The sequence below is a fragment of the Bufo bufo genome, chromosome 1, assembly GCF_905171765.1.
Source record: "Bufo bufo chromosome 1, aBufBuf1.1, whole genome shotgun sequence".
Taxonomy (NCBI): Eukaryota; Metazoa; Chordata; class Amphibia; order Anura; family Bufonidae; genus Bufo; species Bufo bufo.
In genome coordinates this window covers 133,721,494-133,737,612 of record NC_053389.1, presented here as the reverse complement: position 1 = coordinate 133,737,612, position 16,119 = coordinate 133,721,494, and the positions used below count along the sequence as shown (strand labels likewise).

Genomic DNA, 16,119 nt, shown 5'->3' with positions numbered 1-16,119 from the left:
TTGAGGCCAAGGATAGCCCAGTACAAAATAGACAATCAGTAGGGGTTAAAACTCCAATAGGTAGACTTGACAGGGTTAATACTGAATACTGAAGCACCTTCTACATGGCAGAGACAATCGCTACACATGGACAGCACTGAATACACTTTGAAGTGCTGAATCGCAGCTCCAGAATCACGCTGTGGCGCGCCTGCCTGATTTGAATACAGGCGTCACCATAGCAGCAGGAAGAACACAACAGCATAGGGAGTCCGGCTCTGTACTAGATGCGCAGGCGCACTGACCCTGCAGGCGCGCTAGACAGTTTGCATCTTCCATGAACCTGCACGTGTTCATGGCGCATGCGCAGCTCTGACATGGAGACGCTGGGAAGCGCGCCTTTTCACACTACACAGGAAGATGAGGCAAGTCCCCTCCATGATGTGCCAGCCAGACTTTGCAATGAGTTTTGTGAGTAAGCACCATTTTAATGGTATATGATTTTGTCACTGTGTGGATAGAGAGGAGGAATATATTATTGGTTTAAATCACAGGTGGGTGGATGATAGAGGATCCACAATATTGGTGTAATTTTCACTTCATTTACATGTTTAATTGGGACATGTGACTTACTGGGAGGGGTTGAATGGGTATATATGTCTGTTACTATCCACTCTATATGTTGCTTGAGAAAGACCATTACGGTCGAAACGTCGCATTTTTTGCTGGTGAAATAAATTCCACAGAATTGAAGACAAGAGACACATCCCTGGAAACAATGCTAGCTGTTAGCATTTTTGTTTTGAATCTCTGAAGTTCTAATTTTATGTCCCCCCCCATTGTTTGGTGGTTTTTCGTTCACACTTTGAAAGCATACTGGCTTCCCATGAAATTGGCCCGAGCGTGTAGTCTAGAATATAAATTTACATTGTGAACTTCACTGGGGACAGGGACTGATGTGAATGTTGAAAATGTCTGTACAGTGCTGCGGCATATGCTGGCACTACGTCAGCAATGGCAATGAAGAAATATTATGGAACGTATGTATAAAAGCGGAGGCCCACAGAGGTACAAGATCTTCATTATTAGATAACCGAAAATATTTCGCTAGTTAAAGGGATCATGTCACAAAGCATATTCTACATTTTTCAAACCAGCATCTGAATACTTTTGTATTGCCATGTAATTAAAAGTTTAATATAGCCACTGAGTTATTCCATAAAATGTATCTGTGTAGCGCCACCTGCTGTTTGTTCTTTTTATTTTTTTATTTTCCCTGTCCATCTCACTGAGGTGGTCAAAGTTTAAATCTTCAACTGCCATCAGTCATATGTTCTGTTAGAAGCTGTGGCAGTTACAGGGAGAGAGCTGCAGCAGAAAGGACACACTCCTTGAGCTGCCAGGCTGAAGATAATGTAGCAGAGCAATTGGAGCAGTGAATGGGGAGATCTCTGGATCCATGTGAGGTACAGGACTGGTTCTAGCTGTGTTGGAAAGGTATTGTTATGATTTTGATTTTTTACATCAGTCATGGCATAACCACTTTAACCAGCTAAAACAATGTATACTACAGTACAGCTGCTATCAGGGTCAGACTGGCCCACCAGAGTACCAGAGAATCCTCCGGTGGGCCTAATCTATGACAATAATGGACCCCTAATAAAACAGGGCCCTTAAGGTCCTATACACACAAGATGGGCCCTCAGAATCTTTTCCTCTGGGCCCAAGGGACTTCAGTCTGACGCTGGCCGTTATATTAACACACAATAATTCCACTATTTTGGATGCCTGGGATTACGCTACATTTCACCGCCAGATTACGGTTCTGTCCTCTTTAACAGAAGTGACTGGAAGATAAATGTTCCCGGGTAATGTATGTTGATGGGTCCTCAGGCAAATATTGCTAAATTGCTTCCCACTGAGCAGCAGAACATTTTCTATCATTAATGTAATTTTATTTTTAAAGAAGCCTGTAATTTCTGTAAAACAGGGATTAATTTAGAAATCACAATTAAGAGAGAAAATGATTTTCCTTCTGTAATTAAAAGGTTACAGGAAGAGATGAGGCATATGCTAGGAAGCATCTGAAGTGATTCCAGCTATGTTTCCGTCCAGAATGTCCTCTTCTGGCTGCCAGCGCGCACCTAGATTGGATACGAACCAGCAGAGCGAGCAACTGGGGACTGTCAATCTGTTTTACTGTATGTGGGCAACTGACTGTAACAGATTAAAAGCATAATCCACGTACAATAAAGACAGATTTTTCACTGAAGACATCTGAATGTGATGTAGACTTGAAATGCGTTAGTATCGGAGACAATCATGTTACAGGCCACAAGTCACTTTAGTCAGAAGAGACGCCTGAAAATAAGATAACAGGATATGTGGTTCTGGGACCCCAGTGATCAACTGTAATCCTTGGAGAGCTTTAGACAAGTGCTCCATTTCCTTGCAGCGCCACCACAGGGGAAATGAAGTATTAAATGGTGCTCATTGAAATCAATGTCTGGTTAATGCATGGCTCATGCACACAACCGAACTTTGTTTCCGTGTCCAATCAACATTTTTTTGCGGATTACACGGACACATTCATTTCTACGGGTCCGCAAAAAATGGACCGCACACATCCATGTGCTCTCCACTTCCGTGTGTCCATTCTGCAAAAAGATAGAACACATTTTATTCTTGGCTGCAAAATTCGAACCACGGACCCATTAAAGTAAGTGGGTCCACAAAAAAACAGACCCTATACGGACGTCATCTGTGTTTTGCGGACTGCCAAACGGATACAGACATGTGCATAAGTCCTTAGGTGGCACTCACATGACCATATTTTCAGAACGCATCCGATGTGAATTTTTGCAGATCGATGACGACTCATGACGATTTCATCGATGACGATTTCAATGGGGCCACAAAAGATGCGGACAGCACACCGTGTTCTTTCCGCATCTGTATTTCCCTTCTGCGGCCCTGCAAAAAAATAAAAATAATGGAACATGGCATATTCTTGTTTGTTTTACAGGCAAGAATAGGCATTTCTAACAAAGGACAGGGCGTGCTGATCGACAAAATGTTTAACACAAACGGCCGGTATCCATGTTTTGCAGATCCACAATTTGCGGACCACAAAACGGATATGGTCGTGTGAATGCCCCCTATCTGATTGACAGTACGTTTCCTTGACTCGATATATCTAAGAAAAAAAATGGAGTTCATTTTCTAATTTGTTTGACTTAAAATAGTTTATTCAGCACCTACGCAGACCCTTATATTTACATATAGTCTACTCTTGTAGTCATTTTTACATGGTGTTCTGTATGGGTGCCAGTGTATTTTCTCTTTCAAAACCAGTTATGATTGCCAACAATTGGGTACTTGTACAGAGGATTTTAGATAATGTTTGCAATGCTGCAGTTATATATACATATACAAAAAATCAACGGTCATTAGACCAAAAAATCCCTTTAGGGGTCTCCACTGAATACTGGAAAGTAAAATGATCTCTTTATTTCATTATTTAAAACATACAGGACATACAGGACAGAAAAAAACGTAAACTATCAGTCCAAGATAGAATTTAGAACCAATTTGCCCAGTGGCTGCTAGTAGTCACTAGCAGTGACTGAGAGGCATGTATTCCTATGGCTATTGTAACCACATCCAAATGCTCATTGCACTATGTTGGAAAGTGAGCAAGACAACATGTGTGGTTCTGAGTGCAAATTTACAAAGGGTATGCCCATAACCCCATTTCTGAAGGCAGGTGTTAGCCATTGACAACAGAGTATAGTTTATAATAATGATGGAGTCAGGCAGGCACTGTGATGGCGGATTTGTTGTTTATACGTGTGCACATACATGCAGGCTTCTGATGACCGAGCAGTGCTAACATCTAACCACACAACTCTTCTGCGGTTGATCTATGCCTGTTTATTTCACAGGTATAGCACTTTTGTCAATTGTCCTGCAACTGTTACAATGTGCGCTAAACCGCTGACTCGGGGGCATACATTGCTGCTGAACACGATCTAAATGCCGCCCTGTCTTTGTCTATACCAGGCATCCTCAAACTGCGGCCCTCCAGCTGTTGTAAAACTACAACTCCCACAATGCCCTGCTGTAGGCTGATACCTGCAGGCTGTTCGGGCATGCTGGGAGTTGTAGTTTTGCAACAGCTGGAGAGCCGCAGGGCATTGAGGATGCCTGGGCTATACTGTGCAATGTCAAGCCTCAATTACCACACATATTGCTAACTAACTTGCCCTCCGTGACACATCGCTCACTGTGATTCCACACTTGGACTGTCTAAAACTAAAGCGCAGCACGATTACACCCCACCCGACATGTTTCGTCAGGGGATGTGGGGTACTAGCTGAGGGCAAGTTAGTTAGCAATATGTGTGGTAATTGAGGCTTGCCATTGCACAGTATAGACAGACAAAGACAGGGCGGCATTTAGATCGTGTTCAGCAGCAATGTATGCCCCCGAGTCAGCGGTTTAGCGCACATTGTAACAGTTGCAGGACAATTGACAAAAGTGCTATACCTGTGAAATAAACAGGCATAGATCAACCACAGAAGAGTTGTGTGGTTAGATGTTAGCACTGCTCGGTCATCAGAAGCCTGCATGTATGTGCACACGTATGAACAACAAATCCGCCATCACAGTGCCTGCCTGACTCCATCATTATTATAAACTATACTCTGTTGTCAATGGCTAATACCTGCCTTCAGAAATGGGGTTATGGGCATACCCTTTGTAAATTTGCACTCAGAACCACTTTCCAACATAGTGCAATGAGCATTTGGATGTGGTTACAATAGCCATAGGAATACATGCCTCTCAGTCACTGCTAGTGACTACTAGCAGCCACTGGGCAAATTGGTTCTAAATTCTATCTTGGACTGATAGTTTTAACGTTTTTTTCTGTCCTGACACCGTATGTTTTAAATAATGAAATAAAGAGATAATTTTACTTTCCAGTATTCAGTGGAGACCCCTAAAGGGATTTTTTAGTCTAATGACCGTTGATTTTTTGTATTGATATCCCGAGGGTCTCTATTAGGGCCTTTTGAATCGTTTGATTATATATACATACACACAGTGAGGAGCAGAAGTATTTGAACACCCTGCGATTTTGCAAGTTCTCCCACTTCATGGAGGGGTCTGCATTCCCACTCTGAGAGACAGAATAAAGAATAAAAAGAGGTCCTACCATAAGAGGTCAAGATATGTGAAAGCGTCAATGTACTGTCGAGACTAAATGAGCACCACTGACTGTCTTAGAACTCTAGGAAATTGTGACTCGTTGTCAAGAGCAGAAATTACATTTTTTTCTTTAACCCATTGTCCTAATAACCAGATAAACTCCTCAAACCTCTTAGCCTTAATTCCCAGCAATACGTTCATTGTTTTGTCTTATTCAACTTTAGTCACTGTGATAACTACTTTTCCTGAGGATTCTTGACATTTGGCAATTTTCCATTCTCTGTGAAGGTGCTCATTAGACAAAGTACAGTTAATATAATGAGACGCAGGTTTTCAAGTAATGAGAAGGAAAATTCAAGACTCAGGCTTGTCTGACCGGCACTAATTAATTTGTTTTAATTATTGACATCTGTTCAGCCTTATCTTTTGTTGGGAAATGCAGAGCAGTTACAGGCAGATAATGTCTCGCAGTATATAGTATGTACGTGGTAGTATTTCAGAGGCATGAATGGAGCAGCGGGCCCATAAGAGAAATACAAATAGGATGGTCCGTAGGTGCTGCCTCATAGCTAAAGGACAGACAGACAGCATGACCATCTATATGCCACTTATAATGGTATGATTGTGGATAGGTGTATCAGACCTTTCCAAAGGGTCTTTTTGGCCATATAAATGTGCCCTTGCTTTGAGATGGTGTAAGGAAACTGGAAAGAGCAATAGCTTAAGGCTAGGTTCACACCTGAGCGTTTTACAGCGCGTACGAACGCGCTGTAAAACACCCTACGCCCCAAGAAGTACAGGAGCTTCTTTGGGGCGTATTGTCACGCATAACACCTCTGTTTTTCATTGTACACCTCTGTGGTCAATAGCAAGAACGCGCGTACGACGCGCGTTTCCAAAATACAAAAACGCCCCAAAATATGCCTCAAAAACGCCCGATAAAAACGCCTGTAAACAGCGCTTATCGAATAAGCTCAGGTGTGAACCCAGCCTTACTGTTCACACTTGAGGCATCAAGCTTAGCAGCTACAACAGTCTCACAAGAGTCAAACTTACTTTCCTTTGTTGTGCATTACGCCCCAACTTTTTAGAGCAGGCATTCTCAACCTGCAGCCCTCCAGCTTCTGTAAAACTACAACTCCCACAATGCCCTGCTGTAGGCTGTTTGGGCATGCTGGGAGTTGTAGCTTTGCAACAGCTGGAGGGCCGCAGGTTGAGCATGCCTGTTTTAGAGCATCATCACTGCGGCTGGAAAGTTGGGTGTAATGGCTCCTCCGGCTTGGCAGCATTGAAGATGACTGTAGTTGCTTTGCAGGCCAATGACGCAATCCTTGCAGGACACCACCATACAAACTGCGGTTGTGAGGTTGCGGTATCTCCTTCCTTGCAACTCACTGCACACACTCTGCATTGTCCTTTTCTTTTATAAGCTGCAATATCTCTTGTTCCTTCTGATACACAACTGCAGCATTTATTAGCAGGCTGGCTGGTCTATATATTGCAGACCAGATTTTTCCACAGGTCTCTTACTGCTTTAGGGCCCATGCACACGACCATATGTATTTTGCGGTCTGCAAAATGGGGATCCGCAAAAAAATAAAAAATAAACGGATGGCATCTGTGTGACATCCGTATTGCATCCTTTTTTTTTTTTTGTAGATCCAATGTATCAATGACTGTCCTTGTCTGCAAACCACTATTTTTATGCGGAACAGACATGCAGACATACGGAAACGGAATGCACACGGAGTCCTTTCCGGTTTTTGCGGACTTGTTAAAGTGAATGGTTCCGCATACGGACCTGTAAAAAAATGGAACGGAAACGGGGAAAAAAATAAGTTGTGTGCATGAGCCCATAGGGTAAAAGAGCTAGGAAGTGCAAGTCGGTTGTCCTGGCACTAGCTTTGAGGTGATGCAACCTTTTGGCTAGTGGCAGTTACCGTATTTTTTGCCCCATAAGACGCACTTTTTCCCTGCGTCCTATGGGGCGAATGCTGCTATTTTACATCACAGACTGCGATGTATCAGCTGGAGGGAGGAGGGGCCGGTGTGATGCAAATGCGGCGGGGCCGGTGCGGTCACTGTACTCCGGCCCCACCGCTCACTCACTGCTGTATTACCTAAACATTTTATAATAATAGCTTTCATTGAAGTTCCGATCCCCAGCCCCATCTGTTCTACTTACTAAATGTCCTGTAGCAGGCAGAGCAGGGCGAGCGGCCGGCCGTAACTCACTGACATCACGTGCCTGCGCCGCCTACTTCATTCATAAAGTAGGCGGCGCAGACACGTGATGTCAGTGAGTTCCGGACGCCCGCCCTGCTCTGCCTTCTACAGGACATTTAGTAAGTAGTACAGATGGGGCTGGGGATCGGAACTTCAATGAAAGCTATTATTATAAAATGTTTAGGTAATACAGCAGTGAGTGAGCGGTGGGGCCGTAGTAAAGTGACCGCACCGGCCCCGCCGCATTTGCATCACACCGGCCCCTCCCACAGGTTTAGCCCCCGTATATTAGGGCATCTGTGGATGCCACTATTATGGGGTGGGGGATATGTGGATGGCACTGTTATGGGGCGGGAGATCTGTGGATGGCACTGTTATGGGGGGGTGATCTGTGGATGCCACTGTTATGGGGTGGGGGATATGTGGATGGCACTGTTATGGGATGGGGGATCTGTGGGTGACACATATATAGCAGTGCCATCCACAGATCCACCCCCCATAACAGTGCCATCCACAGATCACCCCCCCATAACAGTGCCATCCACAGATCACCCCCCCATAACAGTGCCATCCACAGATCCCCCCCCCATAACAGTGCCCCCCTCAGATCCCCCCCCCATAACAGTGCCCCCCTCAGATCCCCCCATAACAGTGCCATCCACAGATCCCCCCATAACAGTGCCATCCACAGATCCCCCCCCCCCCCATAACAGTGCTATCCACAGATCCCCCATAACCGTGCCACCCACAAATACGGTACCTCCACTTAGCTGTCTAACCATGACCTTAATATACAGGGCATTTGAACTCACAATAGTGCATGTCATAAGGCATATCACAAGGCATAAGAAACATGGTGCAGGTTACATTGCACACTTAAAGGGGTTGTCACCACAAAAATATTCTACAATTTTTAAACCAGCACCTGGATTTGAATACTTTTTCGCTGAGTTATTCACTGAAATCTATTTGTATAGCGCCACCTTTGTCCAGCTCACTGAGATGGAAGCATATGCTCATTTCCATCCTTCAACTGCCACCAGCTGCAGCAGAGAGGTCATGCCCCCTGAGAAAGGACAATCCGCTGGGGTTGCCAACTTGAAATATAGAAGAATGAAGAGCTGTACTTGGCTATCTCCTGCGGTCCCATAGAGCTGAATGGAGTGGCAGTGAGACCCAACCTGGATTCTTGTGATCATTGGGAGACCCAGCAGTAGGACCCCCACGATCTAATAATTATATCCTATTCTGTGGATAGGGGATAGCTTGAAATAAGTCTGCACTGAATAGCAGCGGCTTATGTCTTTACATTACAGACTAAAGCCAAAATGGCTCCTATTCTCCTGTATTTCCTCTAGTGGAATGGGTGCGGGAGGATAAGGGTCTGAGAAAGCAGATCATGTACAAGAGCTGAGTGGATATATTTCTTACACAATGGCCATTCAATGCAGGAAGAAAGAGAATGAACCAATCCGGTCTGGTCGCAGCAATGAAAGCTGACCTGATAGTTTCTCAAATAACATGTGTATAGCTATTTTTAACATATGTCGTCTGCCGCAGGTCAAGGTCATATTTAGCATCTCCATTATTTGTCTTCTATTGCAGGGTTTGCTTCACGTCTTGATTCACATAAGATTGCACCGGATGCATTTAACCATTTGTGTTTCAATTCATGCCTGTCTATTTGGCTGGCCGCACTGCATACAGTTCCCATCCTATGCCCTTGAACTGAATTAATATCATGGTGCATGTCCGTAAATTCTGATATTCTGGTGAAGAGATGCCACCCTTAGGGCCACAGCTACCCTGCCATCTTGTGCACCCATTGCCCCTTCTGATGTTACTGCCACCTTGCACGCCTGCCTCCCTCTATAGAATCCCTAGCACCATGTGTCTGTACCCTGACAACTCATCACCCGCAGGGCATAGACACTTTAGCTCTATGGGGCCCGGAAATTCTGGGGAAAGTTGGTTGACATGTTAGAAGGGTTGTCTGATAGAAAAACTTTTTCAGGCCAGTTGGGAGGGTTGGGCTGCTAAAAAGAAGTTACCTTTTCAATGGATCTCAGTTCCAGCACCATGGCTCCTGTCTCTGCTGCTTCAGGTCCCCACTGGACTGGAAGTGTGACATGCCACCTACATGCATGTCACCACTGACAAACAAGTAGTTGCCTTGACCACTGATCTTGTTGCCCCACTGTGGAGTAATTGCTAATTAAGTAATCAGGCCTGGCTGTATAACCCAACTTTCCCATAATTCTTTGGAGGTTTCATACTGCATATTTTTTTCTAAATGAGGCCATATGTTAATAGTGTTTTTTGTTAGGATCAAAACATCCTCTAGGATTTTTTTTTTAAATCACAGCATACACTGGGTATGGCACATTTCCAGTCTCCTCTATAGATAAAAATAACTTCTGGGGGAAAAAGGTATTGTGTGACTACAAAAGTCAACCCCAAAAACGCGTGTGCTGTCTTATCCTGTAAATATTCTGTGATTTTGATCTTGGCTTTCTCCTGACCACTTCTTCTGGATCTACCCTTGACTGATTGCTGGTTACCATTACCTTTCACTAAAAAGACTTTATGCAGTCCACTCTGGTTAGTAGAGTCTAAGGACTTCAACAGGTTTTCACCAGAGCCTGCTATGAAGCAGGATAGACTTTGCTACTTTTAAAGGCTATGGACACTTTTGGGGGCAATATTTCATCATTGCATTCTACTCATTTGGGCCAAAAATCATTTTTCAATAGTTTTTTTATTTAAAACAATTTCATAGTTTTTCCTGTACAGCCTTCATGTTTAGTGCATCTGCAGACTTTTGATTCTCTTTCTCAGTGAACCAGTCCGAGATCTGCTCAACCTGTAGCCCGTATCTGTACTTCCTGAGCCTCTCATGCACAGTTATCATAGCTAATTTAGCTCAAATCAGTGGTTATGAGCTGTCGGGAGTTCAGAGCTTCAACTCTATGATGGATTCAGTGTGAAGTAGAAGGCAATAGTCTACAGATGCACCAAAACTGAAAGCTGTAGGGGAAAACCTGGTGAACATTTGGTAATAAAAACAATTGAATAAAATTATTTTAGTCCAGAATGAGTAGAATGCAGTGATTAAAACCAAAGGTGTCCATAGCCTTTAGCAGCAGCCAGATCTATCCTGCTTCAAATCAGGCTCTGGTGACTACCTGTGGAAGCCCATAGACTACTAACCAAAGTGGCCTGCATAAAGTCTCACTATAGAAACCTTTTTTGGAGGACGGGTACATTACAAGGATAAATTGGGGTTGGAATAATATTTTTAATAGGGGGAAGATTCTCTTTCAAATACTAATTATTTCTTGGTAATGTTCATTTACATTATTATTATTTTCTTCCTGTCATGGAATGAGGGACAAGGAAAGCTGAATGATCGGCCTACATTTCTGCTGCTTTAAATTAAGGTTTGAATTATTTCTGTAAATTGCCCCATTTTGAATCCATTGTGTCTGGGGGCCAGAGCAGTAGTAGCTTTTGAATATATAAAGTATTGCATAAAAATGCTCTAAGCAAATGTTTAAAAGGACGGAAACATCACTAATTAAGTCTTCTCAAAATATCCTGCAGCTGCGTTTAATGGAAGTTTCCAAAAATTTATTATAATCCTCTCTTACATATTTAACAAAAAAGTATTGTATGAGAATCCAAAAATTAGCTTAAAGGGACAGAGCGCTGGAAAAGTCACTGTTGATTCCATGTGGCACATTTGAACTTTTTACAGAATACATTTCTTCTGAAGAGATACTGTAAACCTGGAGCACCTGGTTGCGATTCACTGATGTTTATGAGCCCAGGGGGAACAGATAGACATGAAATAGACCTTGCATGTAATGGAAACATTGGAGCTCCCGCAGCCAGGAAAAACATATGTCCCGTGATTATAAGGATTCCTGCCACTTCAAAGTTCTTATGTCACCAGAAAGGACAGAAGCTGTTCTCAGTCATGCTGGTTCCTCAAAAAAGAAAACATAGTAGATGAATGACAGTCACTAACAGCTAGAGCCAGTTAATAAAAGAGTACCAACCTTGACTGTAATGAGTTTGTAGAGTGGGGAAGTTGGACAAATACTCTTGTGGTCCCCATCATCTAAGGGCCCCTTGCTTGGGAAACTGAGGCCCGAGGACTGTTATCGGTTTCCTTCCAGAGCGTAAAAATGTCTGATTACATTGGTGTGTGGACATTTTTAAGAGAAACAAGTCCATTCGTGTTTCACATGATTTTGCAAAGCAGTATTTCTCACACTGTTTTATACCTACTGAAGACTAGGAAGTGCTGTGGTCGGCTGCCCCTGCTCTTCATTTCCATTTGCTGCAGATGTCCCTGCTCCAACCCCTTCTAGGTTTCTAGGGTAGTCCACCAATTGAATATAACTTACCCCCACTTGCTAGCTAACTACCATGCTCCATGGCTGGGCCTCTCTATTCCAGTACCTGTGGTTTTCTCTGTGTACTACATGTGGTTCAGACCGCTGCTGCAGGTACATGACCACAAGGTCCTCTCAGCATTTCTACTTATTAACTACCAGAACATGTGGAAGTGTCCTAGGTGTAACCATTACACTGACCTCTGACTCAGTCCAGCTTTGTGGGGCATATCATGCTTTATATGGCAACATTATACAGTGCAGTTTCTCAGTATATGAAGTGCATTACACATAAACTACAGTGTGGTCTACATACATTACAGCGCAGTCTTACACTCGCATGTCTGCAGCACCCATTGACATCCTGTCAGAGAGTATATGATTCACATGGGCCTTATCCTGTGACGTCACCACTTGCACTATACATCTTACACATGGCATAAGTATTCAGGGCATTGTATACACAGTGGTGCATACATTAGAGTCACACCGACCTCTCATGTATATATCAAGTAGTATATTACATAAGTATCACATTATTGGTGTTTTCTAGTCACTTCACAGTCCAACAGTTCCACCTGGATAGTATTGCCACCATAACAGGGTCAACAGTAACCCATATCATTCGATAAGAACTGTACAAGGATACATTATCTTCTAAGTGGGGTTTAGAGCATTTTCAGCCATCTTACGTGTAGGTTGATTAAGGCCTCATGCACACGGCTGTTGCCGGTCATGGCCCGTATTGCGGCATGTGCGCACCGCATCACGGAAGGTGCAATGTGGAAAGGTTCCGTAGTAATTCCGTGGGGTGCCGCACCCCAAAAAAATAGAACTTCTATTTTTTTGCGGTGCAGACAGATCACAGACCCATTCAAGTTGAATGGGTCTGGATCCATCGCGGCAGCCGCATGGCCGTGTGGAAGAGGCCTGACAGAGATGATATGTAGAAAGGTGCATCATGGGGGGCAGGCTGTACACCGAAATAAGCATTTAGAAATTACACCAAATAACACATATCCATGGGCTCTGCCTCCAAACGATCCTCATAAGAACCCTATGTCTACCACTGACAACCCTAACCCTAAAGGCTAGCTCACTTTTTTTGGTGCTGATTTTGGCATGTTTCTGACTCAACATCCCCTCCAAAAACTCCTCAAAACATTCTCCCTTTCATTTCAATGGGAATCATCACTTTTTTTTTTTCTATGTGGAAAAGGAAGCAGCAATCCCTATCTTTGGGCAAAATCTGCTCTGAATCTCCCATTGAAATTATTGGGAAGTGTCAAGATACCGCTCCATTCATGTCTGCATATTTTTGTGCATTTTCTGTGCACCAGAAACCATGAGCTGAAAATGCAGTTTTGTACCGAAGTAAACACCCATTGGTTAAAAACACGCATAAAAAAATAAATTAAGAAACGTGCGGGAAAAAAAAGTTGGAAAAAAAAAACATGCAGCTTCCAAATTGAGTTTTGTAGATGGATTTTCAAAATCCAGGCCCCAGAAAATGCAACTTCAAATGCTACTTTTCACCACCACCTGTCTGTGTCCCGTGGTCTGAACCCCTCATCGGGAGCCCATACTCCCTAGGCTTTACCGCTCATCTCAGAGTTATATCTCCCATCTTGTGGGCCATCTGTCCTGCACATCTACCCGTGTGTAAAGTTCTGCAATTCTTTTACTGCCTTTAAATATTCATATTACATTTCATGTCTTCCCTTTCTAATTGAATCCCCCGTGTTTTTAATTATGGAAGCCGGCACCTACATGTTGTTTTCATAAGTTTTCTTCTCCCATGTAGCGAATCTTCAACGAATGCTTAAATTTTAATACAAAAATGCAACTAAAGTAATGTCTGCCAGCAAACAGGAAACTGGGCGTCTTTTTTTGCTTCTGTTGTATCAGGAGATCGAAGGAACGCGGCGAGAGAGAGCGCGTAGCACAGATTGTCACAGCCATACCATGCAAGGAGCACGGTCTAAATCTATTAAAATGCCCTGGAGAAGGCTGGAGTTTTGGCAAACCTTTCCAGCTTGACTCATTTTGCTGTTATCAGAGCCACATGTCCAATGTTTAGATGTTCTGAAGTTTACTGATGAAAGCACTTTACGTCTCCGATAATCCAGCACCGTTAGGAAAAGAAAGTGTCAGATTATCAAATGTTTTGGATTATTGGATTTTTATTTCCATTTCCTATATTCCGATCACTATTGCAAGATGGTGCTTATTATACTAGTTGCCACTTGACCCCAGGAGAAGATGATCAAGAGTAGAACCATTGCCAAGAAATAATTGCAAAGGGTTCTTACAAGGGTATTTTATTTTGCTTCAATGCATCGAACATAAAAATGAAACAAGATGTCTAAAATATCCTACCATTTGCTGCATAAAGTTCCTAAAAAGACATGTGTTTCCATGGCTACAGACTACAAACACTATGTAGTCTGGGCCTGCTGCCTTGCCTTATCCTCTTTCATCTACTGTCTTCTACTATCTGTAGATAAGCAGGAAAAAGGGACAGAGGGTGTGGAGTTATGTGTCCATGGAGACACATAGGTCTGCATAGGAGCTGTAGGCACAAAATGGTAGTAGACTTTTGAAGGGCATCAATCAGCAGATTTGTACCTGTGAAACCGGCTGACCTGTTGGATATGCGCTTGAAGGCTGAAGACGTCTGTGTTGGTCCCATGTTCATGTGCCCACATTGATGAGAAACAAAGTTTTTTTGTTTTGTTTTTAATAAACTTTTATTCTAATCAGGATGCACATAGTAAAACAGCACATGAAAATGAAGTTTTAATATATGCAAATTAGCCTCTATGAACACGGGGGGCGTTGCTGTTACACCTAGAGGCTCAGCTCTCTCTGCAACTACCCTCCCCTCTGTACTTTGACAGGGCCAGGCAATGCAAATGTGAACACACCTGGCCCTGTTAATCTCCAAAAGTGCAGAGGGCGTGGCAGTTGCAGAGAGAGCAGAGCCTCTAGGTGTAACGGCAACTCCCCTGTTGGTCCCAGAGGATCATTTTCAGATATTAAAACTTAATTTTTCTTAGCAATGTGGGCATGTAACAAAACGCCTGGCACCCCGACCGGGTACCTCCATTGATAGATGCTCCTAGTGCTTCCAGAGGACTCCAAGCACTCCACTTGACACCGTCAGCACTGCAGACCCCACGAACCGCCGAAGCTTGGTGGAGGTCTCGCCGTCTCCTACCCACCCTGGACCTACGACAAGGCTCCAGGCTCCAGTGGGTAAACCTCTCCTAAATGCAGAGACAGGAACCAGGAACAAGCTCTTACAAGAGCTTATACTCAGGGGAGTATTATGATATAGCAATCCCCAAGACTGTAGTTATCCCATCCCCCAAACATGAGCCAAGACTTCATAAAGGGGCAAAGCAGGAACTCTTTAATGGGTTATTTTTCAGCCTTTTATGCAGGTCTCCTAGCAAGGGACACTCCCCCTGGGGCCCTTATAAAAGACTGTGACAGTTTATATTTTAGCCAATCACATGCATTTACAGTATTGAAACCCTCCCAGCAATTGTACACAAAATCCCCTTCCCTCTGTCTGTAACGCAATCAACAAAATACAATGAGCATTGTCTGAGACGCAATTAACTAACACACTGGCATTGTCTGAGACGCAATCCACAAAATACAATTACCAAACGTAATGGGCTAACTTAATCACTACCAGACAGAAAACACACATTTTTCCCAACACACAGAAAACACCTCAAAACCCCACACATCCCCATAATGTATACATCCATGGATAGCTCTTACCTGGGTGAACAACATATCCAAAAAATCACCCAGATCCGAGCAGGGGTTCCCGAATTCCATGGAAGTCACATTTGGCCGGCCGCAAGCATGGCTTTCCTGCTCAAAACAGTTCGGTCCCTGCCGGTCTGTCTTCTCCTTCTAAGTTAGTATGGGCCATAATCCTGGGGCAAGAGGCTGGCAAACAGCCCCCTCCAAAACACCGTGGCGAGGTTGTTTTCGCCACAGGGCACATATGAACATGGGACCAACACAGATGCCTTCAGCTGCCAAGTGCACATGTAACAGGTCAGCCAGTTTCATAGGTACAAATCTGCTGACAGATGCCCTTTAAGGGAGACTGTTTGCAAAGTTGCTTCAATTTTATTTTAGATGCTGTGGAATAAAGAAATGGTGTCACAAGTGTACACATCCTCGAGTTATTTTACATCCTCAGCAAATGGGAGGAATATAATTGGTATAACGTGAACCTTAGATGTTGTATGTTACTAACACATCTTCTCCACCTTTC

General features: G+C 43.6%; 1 protein-coding gene across 4 annotated transcripts in view; it reads left to right on the top strand.

Moving 5' to 3' along the window:
• Positions 1-16,119, top strand: part of ACOT7 (acyl-CoA thioesterase 7) — a 223,866-nt gene that overhangs the window by 174,469 nt on the left and 33,278 nt on the right. The gene's annotated exons all lie outside the window — the stretch shown is intronic.